Source organism: Peromyscus californicus, unplaced genomic scaffold, assembly GCF_007827085.1.
Source record: "Peromyscus californicus insignis strain IS unplaced genomic scaffold, ASM782708v3 Scaffold_10__1_contigs__length_136768540, whole genome shotgun sequence".
NCBI lineage: Eukaryota > Metazoa > Chordata > Mammalia > Rodentia > Cricetidae > Peromyscus > Peromyscus californicus.
The window spans coordinates 59,281,982-59,292,878 of record NW_026294391.1 but is presented as its reverse complement, the minus strand read 5'-3'; the positions used below and the strand labels follow the sequence as shown (position 1 = coordinate 59,292,878).

The following is a 10,897-nucleotide window of genomic DNA, read 5'->3' as shown; positions in this document are numbered from 1 at the left end:
CTAATATGTATTATTTTCTAAAAAGGTAAGTGGTTGTCTGTGTGGCCATCAACAAACAGCACAGAATAGATGAGCTCGAAGGATCCAAGTCTGAAATGACAACAAATTATTTTTACTATAATTTTCCAGTTCCATGTAATGTGCCTACTGTTGAAAAGAATCCGCAAAGCCTGGCAAAGAGCTGTTAGCTGAGAGAACTGAGATAGCATTTCGTGTATGTTCCAGAGACTTCATGGTTGCCTGGAGCATGCTTGTTCCCTTTCTGTTGCAGAGAACTGATGGATGTCTGCTGAAATCTTGTATGTTTGTAGGTTTTCTTGGCACAGCTGCAATGAAATATTTCAACATCTGGTTGTCACCTATAGCCATTTTTTTTTTCAGATTCATCCAAAGGATTAATAATTCCTGGAACAAGCTCCCCAAAAGAAAAATGATCTATTCTGTGAGAAATACTGTGAGAATCATGGTTGACAAGTGCTGCCCAATGTGCATGTCCTAGAGGAAGTGGGATTGCCTTGCTCACAGTTATGTGAAAATTCCGTGCTGCGTTATTGGTATACAGATGACCATGGATTCTGCATGCATCTGGAGAGAGTGATGAATCATCTTCCCTTGGTGGGAGTGCTGTTGATGTGCCTTAAAAGCACTTTTGAATATCACATATTGAAATGAATGCTCTTCTGCAGCCTACTCTGAGTCAGCTGTAACATGCTCTCTGCTGTGACGAAAGGTCAAATACTACTGATCCGTAAACTAGACCATCTGTGGATGCAACCATTTTCTCTGCTAAATCCAGTGCATCTGCTCCAACATACTGGCACTTCGTGATAACAGACATATCTATGTTGATTCTCAACTTGCTAGAAAAGTCTTTGTCTATTTCATATTTGTACTTCAGCCATGTATCTCGATACACTGAGAATTCCATTGTTGTTAATAAAGCCACAGTGGTAAATGCTATTAGAGAAACTGTCACCCAACTGGCTGACATCTTTACATAGTTGTCAGGAACCTTGGCAACAGCATTCAACTCCTTCACCAAACTTAAGTTGTTTTTTACCCCCCAACTCAGTCACCTCATCTTCAGGAAAACCTCCCTCTTCCTTCATATAGTCATGATTTATTGGGGTGGGGCACACACTTGCCATGACACACATTTAGAGGTTAGAGAACCATCTGCGTGCGGGAGTCAGTTTTCTCCTTCCATCATGTAGGTCCTTGTGCTACTGTCCCAGCTGGCCACTATGTTTCACAGAAGCCCAGATCATTATGATTGTTTATACCTATAATTTTATTTATGGAATTATACCTTTACTTTTTTAAAAATAATTTTTTATTTTTTGAAATTAAAATATAATGACATCATTTTCCCTCTTTCCTTTTTTCCCTCCAACCCCTCCAATGTGACCCCTTCGATCTCTCTCAAATTCATGGCCTCTTTTTCTTTAATTGTTGTGTTTTATATCATAACACAATATATAAACTCAACCTTCTCAGTCTATAACATGTTACTTGTATGTATATATGTATATGATTTCAGGACTAACCATTTGGTATTGGGTAACCAACTGTGGGGCTTTTCCTGGGAGGAGACGATTTCTCTGCTTTCAGCATTTGCTGGTTGCCTATAGTTCCTTGTCATCCTTGTTCAGGTCTTATGTAAGCAGTCATGTTGGTGAGACTTCACAGGTAGAGCTTCTCTGGCATTTCTAGGAAACCCGACCTTCACAGCAAACTTCCTATTCCTCTGATTCTTACAATTTTTCTGCCCACTCCCCTTTTGCTCTGATCTCTAAGCCTTCGGCACAGGAGTTGTGTTGTAGACAGATCAGTTGGGGCTGGCATCAAACAATCTCTTGTTCTTTGAATTTTGATTGGTTGTGGTTTTTTTTTTTTTGTAATGGTCTCCTGTTACAAAGAGATGTTTCCTTGATGAGGGGTGATATCTATATTTATCTGTAGGGAAAAGGACAAATATTTATGATATAGTTAAAGATTATGCTGGTTTAGTAACATGATGGTTGTAGGTTCTCCTCTGAGATCTATGACTTCACTAGCCATGGGTAACTGGTTAGGTTTCCAGGACCAGGCATGATTTCCCTCTTGTTATTAAGAAGGTCTTAAGTCCAATTAGAGAGCTGTTGGTTACCACAAAGGTATGCATGCCACTACTGCATCCTTAGTGTTATTGTGTCATGCTGGTCATTGTTGTAGTTCATAGACAGCATAGTTGGGGAGGACTGCTGTTTGCTTCCCTTTCTTGGAAGCTTGCAAGGCACCTACTGGTAACATAAAAGCTCCTCAGGGAGGAGGCTTTCAGGTCAGATCCAGTTCTGATTTTCTAGGTTCTGTGTCCTGAAGTAAGTTGGTGTCTTCAGTAATATGGATTCACCTTCAGTCTCTGGGAGGCAATCAAGGGCAACAACAATAGCCTACAATATTTTGGGAGTCTCTTGGACAGCTCTCATCTACAACTCAAAAGGAGGCTTCTCATGCCTGGTGTTTGGTTTGTGTGTGTGTGTGTGTGTGTGTGTGTGTGTGTGTGTGTGTGTTTTGGCTCTTGGGTGAACCATTCATTATTAGCATGGATGGGAAAATGAATAACAATGTATACATGTATATATATATGTATGTATGTATATATGTATGTATGTATGATATGTAATTTTAGATAAATAGATAATAATGATTCTTTATGATTTTTTCAGACATCCTTACAGTTATTTCACCATCCCCCCTCCTTCTTCTGTATTTGTTACTCTTCCTCTCTCTAATTAAAACCCCTTCATTTTTCCCATTCAAATAATTTGCATACTGCTATTTCCATTTCTATTGCTTCCCTAATATGATCCCTTTTTACTCTCCTGTTTTCTGTAGTTACTCCACTTTGTATACTAACATCTGAATATTTGTAGCCAGGAAGCTAAAGAAGTGTCCTTCTTTATCTCTTCTGATTAGTTTTACTTTTAAATCTCTTTTGTCAGATATTAGAATAGCAGGGCTTGCTTGCTTTCCTGGTCCCATTTGATTGGAGTACTTTTGTCCATCCATCCTTTCACTCTAAAGTGCTGCCTATGTTTAAAGCTAGGATTTGTTTCATTTAGACAACAAATAGACAGCTATTGTTTCTTGATCCATTCATTCAGTCTGTGTCTTTTGATTGGAGAATTGAGGCCATTCATATTTAAAGATATTACTAGAATGTATATGTTGGTTGTAGTTATTGTATTGTTGGTTTTTGGTGTTGTGTTCTCGGGGTATTTTGTGTTTAAGTAATTATGGCTTTGTCTGTTTTCTTTCTACAATCTTTTAGCTGTGCTTGTTCCTCTTTTCATCCAGAAATATTGCTTCCTGTGTTTTCTTTAGTTTTGGTCTGCTGGATGTGATTTTTAAAGGCTGTTTTTTTTTTTTTTTATATCATGGAAAGTTCTTTCTCCTTCAACTATAGCAGGTAGTTTTGTTTGGCACAGTTGCTGTGGGATGTTCTGTATGGCAAATGTGTTGCTAATTAGTCAATAAATAAAACACTGATTGGCCATTGGCTAGGCAGGAAGTGTAGGCGGGACAAGGAGGAGAATAAAGCTGGCAAGTGGAAGGCTGAGTCAGAGAGACACTGCCAGCCGCCACGATGACAAACAGCATGTGAAGATGCCGGTAAGCCACGAGCCATGTGGCAAGGTATAGATTAATGGAAATGGATTAATTTAAGCTGTAAGAACAGTTAGCAAGAAGCCTGCCACAGCCATACAGTTTGTAAGCAATATAAGTCTCTGTGTTTACTTGGTCGGGTCTGAGCTGCTGTGGGACTGGCAGGTGATAGAGATTTGTCCTGACTGTGGGCCAGGCAGGAAAACTCCAGCTACAAATGGCGCCCAACGTGGTGGCAAGAGTTTCCACCTAAAACCTGAGAAAAGATTCTAAAACGGAGCTAAAAACAGTTCCTAATTGTCTCTCTCAAATGGGCGGCAGCTCCCGGTTTGAGCTACTTGTGGGTTCCTAGTGTGTGCACTCGACCTGCAGTTTGGCGGGAATGAGGCCTCTGCAAGTGGCACATTAAGCTGCTTGGTGGATTTAGCCTTTGCTGGTACAAAACAAAAAAAGAGGTTTCTGGACTACACACTGCTTGGATAAAAGCATAGACCCACGATAGCTCCCAGAGCTGGTGGAAAAGGTAACACTGCCATGTTGGGAAGTAAGGTGGGTGGAGCCAGCAGCCACAGCTGCTGCAGTTTAAGGCAATAGATTCACAATAAGACAGATTCAGATGTAATAGTTTACAATGTGTGTAAAAGATACGTAGGCTTGAAAGAGACAAAAAAGGTGATATATAGAGTTATAGAAACAAATACATAGTTTTAAAAAATAAAGTCTTTAAAGAGACAGTAAAACTAATATAAAAAATAAGCCACGTAAAGATGAATATTACACAGAGAATCTGGATTGTGTTGTCTTTGGGATTTTTAACTGCAGAAAAACATTTGATCATAAAAGATGTTGAGTTAAACCAATATGTATATTTTAAAGATACCATGACTTCAAAATTTGGATATAAGGATATGTTGCTTTGGAAAGGAGACTCTGCTTTTGTTCCCACAGAAAGCCAGAGGCTATGGATTTGTTACAGATTAAGATACATCAGGTTTGACCAGCCAAGACCCCCTGAAAGTCTCCGATGACACCATGGCCCAGATGATCCAACATCCAGAACGGTTTGAAGGCATCTGGCTCAGACGATACAGCCTCATGGACTATTCCATAATCCTAAAATTTTCTTTGTTTCCCCATAAGATACAGCGCCCCCCTCCAGCAGGAAGTAGTAAGAGAAGCTACGCCCAAATTCCCAAATTATATGTAATTTTACTTTGTTAAGGTTAAAACCTTCCTTTTTGAAAAAAAAAAAAGGGGAAGTGCTGTGGGATGTTCTGTATGGCAAATGTGTTGCTAATTAGTCAATAAATAAAACACTGATTGGCCATTGGCTAGGCAGGAAGTGTAGGCGGGACAAGGAGGAGAATAAAGCTGGCAAGTGGAAGGCTGAGTCAGAGAGACACTGCCAGCCGCCACGATGACAAACAGCATGTGAAGATGCTGGTAAGCCACGAGCCATGTGGCAAGGTATAGATTAATGGAAATGGATTAATTTAAGCTGTAAGAACAGTTAGCAAGAAGCCTGCCACAGCCATACAGTTTGTAAGCAATATAAGTCTCTGTGTTTACTTGGTCGGGTCTGAGCTGCTGTGGGACTGGCAGGTGATAGAGATTTGTCCTGACTGTGGGCCAGGCAGGAAAACTCCAGCTACACACAGTAGTGTAGATTGACAGTTATGGTCTTTTAGGACGTGGGATGCTTTGCTCCAGACTCTTCTGGGTTTCAAAGGTTCCATTGAGAATCACCTATTATTCTGACAGGCTTTCCTTTATTATGTGACTTGTGTTTTATCTTTGAAGCTTTTAATACTCTTTCTCTGTTTTATATACTTAGTGATTTAACTATGATATGCTGTAGAGATGTTCTTTTTTGGTCTTGTCTATTTGGTGTTAAGTGTGTTTTTGTATGTTAAGTATTTGTATGAGTGTGCTTTTTCTTAGTTTGGAGAAGTTTTCTTCCATGATCTTGCTGAAGGTCTCGTCTATGCCATTGACCTGGGATTCTTCTCCCTCATCGATACTTATAATTTGAAGGTTTGATCTTTTCTTGGTGTCCTACATTTCCTGAAAATTCTTTTCCTATGTTTTTAGAAGTACTTTTTTCATATTCCTTGCTTATTTAGTCTAGATCCTCAACTTTATCTTCAAGTCCTGATCTTTATCTTCTTGTTTCATTCAACTTGGAAGGCTTTCCCTTGAGTTTCCTACTTGAGTTATTGGGTTTTTCAATTCTATCTTCATTTCAGCTTGAGTTCTTTTCAATGTTTCTCTTTATCGAATTCTCTTTTCAAATTCTGGATTGCTTTTGTCATTTCCTCTAGCTTTATGTTTATGCTTTCTTGATCATCACTCAGACAATTATTATTTTCTTTAAGTTCATTAGCTGTTTCTTTGTATCTTCTTTAAACTCTGAGTTCTTTGATGAAGTCTAAGATACTGCCTTGATCTTTCATATTGGTTGTATTTTTGTGATGAAATCTGGGCACATGGACATCTTCTTTCGGTCCTGTGTCTGAAATGGACACAGTAGTTTGGGGAGGAGCACAGAGAGCACATAGAGTGTGGGCTGGGCTGGGCCTAAGGGTTGGATATAGTTTAAGTGAAAGAAAGTCAGGTGGACTCAGGGGACTGGATTGACATGTAGGGTATGCATTGTGATCCTAGCCTGGAGTTTGGGGGGTGGATCTGGGGGTTGAAGAGAGTTTGTGGAGGGGAGGATTTGTTGGACTCACCATGTCAGACCCTAATGCAAGATGTTCAGGAGACCCTAGTGCGAGGCTAGGCAGAGAGATTGCGTGGGACACGTGAGGGGCCTGTAGGTGGGGAGCAGCATAAGCAGGGGTGGCCAGATTAGGTGAGAGCACTGATGTGACACCTGGGATAGACCTAGGGGTTTGAGGAGGTTATGTGGATGGGAGAAAGGATAAGGGAGACAAGGCTATATGCTGTGGGATGTTCTGTATGGCAAATGTGTTGCTAATTAGTCAATAAATAAAACACTGATTGGCCATTGGCTAGGCAGGAAAAGTAGGCGGGACAAGGAGGAGAATAAAGCTGGGAAGTGGAAGGTTGAGAAAGAGAGACACTGCCAGCCGCCACGATGACAAACAGCATGTGAAGATGCCGGTAAGCCACGAGCCATGTGGCAAGGTATAGATTAATGGAAATGGATTAATTTAAGCTGTAAGAACAGTTAGCAAGAAGCCTGCCACGGCCATACAGTTTGTAAGCAATATAAGTCTCTGTGTTTACTTGGTCGGGTTTGAGCGGCTGTGGGACTGGCAGGTGAGAGAGATTTGTCCTGACTGTGGGCCAGGCAGGAAAACCCCAGCTACAGCTATACCTTGGCACAAAATGCACAGGGTCTGTCTGGACAGAGAGGTTAGGATATGATATGCAAGGAGAATAGGGTTGGGGAGAATAGGGTTCACTTTCATATATTTATATATAAAATAATGAGGAAATATGAAAGTATTCTACAATAGTGTATTGTATAAGCGAGGAGACGTTGAGACATATCTACTAACATAGATTGATTTACTTTAAGCCAAAAGAAGTATAGTTTTTATAGATTGGTATCTCATGTATTTAACATTTTACCATAAAGAACATCATTGATTTCCCTTGCTTGTTGAATGTAACATATTTGTTTCCTTGCAGTTCTGTGGGTGGCTATTACAGGTGACTCACTCCTCTTTCAGTTACTGTTGTTTTTCTTTTATGAGTCATCTTTCCCTTCAAGCTAGGATGTACTTGAACATCCTTAGTAAATAGACCCGTCTGCTCCTCAGAGACTTTGTTCATCTATTGTTTAAAAATGAAAATAAACAACTTGTATGGAATAATTAACTGATTAAGAAATGAAGCAAAAATGTCTCATAATAGAATTCTATTTACATTGTACCAAAGTAACTGTGCCCTGTATATAGTTATTTCCACAATTGCAATTAGTATCTTTTCAAAAACTTAGGCTCATATTAGAAGCTCCATTTTGCTACTCATTTGCCAAATACTTATTGATTGCTTTTCACCATTCTCTCTATTAGACTCTAGAGATAAAAAAAGACATATAATCCATGCTTCCAAGGAGTCATAGGTCCAATGAGAAAGACAATTATTTATAATTAATTACAAATAAAGACAAATATTTGTAATTAATGCCAGAATGGTTGTGACAGAGGGGTATAAGATGCTATGAAAGTACCAGGGATAAAGTAGCTAACTTTGACTATGGACTAAGTATAGGAGTGGTATGTGAGGTGACTGTTTGATTGGAGAAATGAAGGAGAGGGTGGAGAAATAGTGAAAGGTGAGAAATGCTTTGCCAAATATTTGATGTACATACTCAATGTCAGGCAGAGAAATTGGAAAAGGAAATTCTGGTAGAGGAGAAGTCATGTGAAAAGATGCAAATCATGGTTCATTGTCAAACTCAGTAGCTGCTTTGAGCTCACAGACTATACTTTCAATTATACCCCCTTCCACCATTTCTTGTCCCTAACTTAGTAAGGATTGTTGAGCTATAGTATTGTCATAAAAACTTGGGCCTGGGAGTGGTTGTGTATGCCCATAATACCAGCACTTGGGTGGTTTAGGCAGAAGTATCTTGAATTCAAGGCAAGCCTGGACTATAAAGTGAAACCTTAGGAAGAGAGAGAGAGAGAGAGAGAGAGAGAGAGAGAGAGAGAGAGAGAGAGAGAGAGAGAGGTGGGTGGGGGAGAGAGAGGGGAAAGGAGAGGGAGAGAAAGATGATAAATGATTTCTTTGCCATTTATTATCAAACAAAATCCATGCACATATATTAAAGAACAAATGGGGAAAACTGAACTGAGTCACAAATCACTGCTTACATCTGCCACTACTCGCTACTCACTGGAAAAGACCACCTCTCCCTTGGTCACGTCCATCCCCAATGAAAACCCCACCTCTTGGGCCAAAACACTTCTCTCAATTGGCTAGTGGACCATTCCAGTACCATTTCCCCCATTTTTGTCTAATTAAGAAGGAAAGGTTCTAAATCTAACATAATAAAACTATATACAATAAGAATCATTATCAAATATTGTCCAAATAGAAAAGAAAGGTAATAACCTTAACAAAATGAAACTACATACAACAAGAAACATATCAACTAAGAAACACATTCTCATTGTCCAGTCCATAAGTAATTGAAGAATTTATAGAGAATACTCCATTATCTGTCCTTTCCTGAAGAGTCCAAAGTTTTATACCTAATATGCTTTTTTGCCAAGATTCAGGAGAACTATAACTGTAACTGTCTAGTCTTCAGCCCCATCAAAGACCTGAGAAAGAAGTTGTATTACCTGAGTAAGCAGGAAGTGCAAACAAATGAATTCCAAAAAAAAAAAAGTGAGAAATGACAGAAACAGGTGGCTGCCTAGACAGTCACCCAATATTCCTCTGCAATGTTGGGTCAATCATCTTTGGCCTACAGGCCTAGAATATCTGACAGACTTTTTTCAGAAGCAGGAAATTTTGAAGGACTGTCCTACCCTGTCTGGGCAAAGCTCAGCAGTTGCTTTTCTTTGTGTCCTGCTGGTCCAGTTTGGACAGGGTACTGTCAGCACTTGAGGCAAGGATAGTTTCTTGCCCTAATGGCTAGCTTATGGCACAAAGAAAGCAAACTCCATATGGAGTTTCTTCAATGCCCATCATCCTCTTTAGAAGTAGATCAGTGCAGGCTAGGGGGCTAGGGCAGACACATCTCATGATGAGAAAAGTCTAAGTTATTAAAACATTTTAAATGCCATATTCTGTAGGTCTTTAAAGTGTTTGAAGATTACCTATCTATCTGAAATATATCTCTGTATGCCTAGAAAACCTAACTAACATGACTATAAGTTTGATGGTTATGGATGACTATTAGCCTATATTTCTTTATTATCCTAAATAGCTTTTAAGGACTAAAACTTCACATTGCATAATTAAACAAGCTGTATAGGTCCGAGCTATATAGGTAATACCTTAAGCAAAAATAGAAACAGATGTATAGTACAAGGACAATAACCTCAAATTTGTTTTTTTCTTTTTGTTTGTTTTTTGTTTTTTGAGACAGGGTTTCTCTATGTAGCTTTGGAGCCTGTCCTGGAACTTGCTTTGTAGACTAGGCTGGCCTCGAACATACAGAGATCCACCTGCCTCTGCCTCCTGAGTGCTGGGATTAAGGGCATGCACCACCACTGCCAGCTTCACCTCAAATTTGTAACAATATACAAAAAAGATCTTAAGCAGAAGTAGAAACATATACACAGTATAATAAAAATAACCTTAAATTTCTATCAATATACAAAAATCCATACCAATGTAAATTATTTAAGACTAGTAGTTGCTTTTTAGTTAGAAAGTAGATTCAATAATCTACATTTTTATTTATCATATCTATCCCCCGCTTTTTTTGACCATATCCAATAACAACTTGTAACCAACCCCCCCTACATGATCACAAATATCCAAAACCCAGTGAAAGACCCAAAACTACCCACCCCACCTCTTGGGAATGTGGGCACTGTTTTCTTAAAAATTACTTCCTGCTGTCTGTGGGGTGACAGCATCTCTAGGGGACCCTGAAAAAACCAAAACAGTGGTCAGTCCTGGGAGAGCTAGCTGTATCATTTGTTGCCAGTCTCTGAGTGATGGGAAAGTGTAGGGCTTATCTGAAGTTCTGACTGGCGTAGTACATGAGGATGGGCCATTTCAGCTAGCCACCTTGGAATTATCCTGAGTAGTTTGTAGTCCAAAGCTGATCTTTGTGTGGAGTTTGGCTTAGTGGCATTATCACAATCCAGGTAGAATCATCATTGAGGGGCCCCATCAATTTTTTAGTAACTTCAGAGATCACTGTTAGGAATGTTTATCATTCACTGTAGAAAACTTAAACATATTAAATGCCATATGCTGCAAATCTTAGGGATGTTAAAAGACCATGATCTATTAAATACATCCAGGATATTCAGTCTTAATTCTTAAATATCCATTTAAATTCAGGCCTGAAATCACATATAAGAAACTACATGAAACCTAAGGTTAGAATTAGTTAGTACTTTATAATATCATTAATATCAAAACAGAAAGTTTAAATTTTGAGATAGCATTTATACCATAAGAAAAGTTTTAAAGAGTCAAAATTAATTTGAAGTGTATGAGATTAGTGACAACATAATAGTCCCTAGATTTTGGTTTTCTTCTGTCCCATACCAGGTGGCTCTTCTGATATGAGATGGAGACTTTG

General features: G+C 39.1%; 1 pseudogene; it reads right to left on the bottom strand.

Moving 5' to 3' along the window:
* LOC128116799 (endoplasmic reticulum-Golgi intermediate compartment protein 2-like) overlaps window positions 1-10,897 on the bottom strand; it is a 33,850-nt pseudogene continuing 22,953 nt past the window's right edge.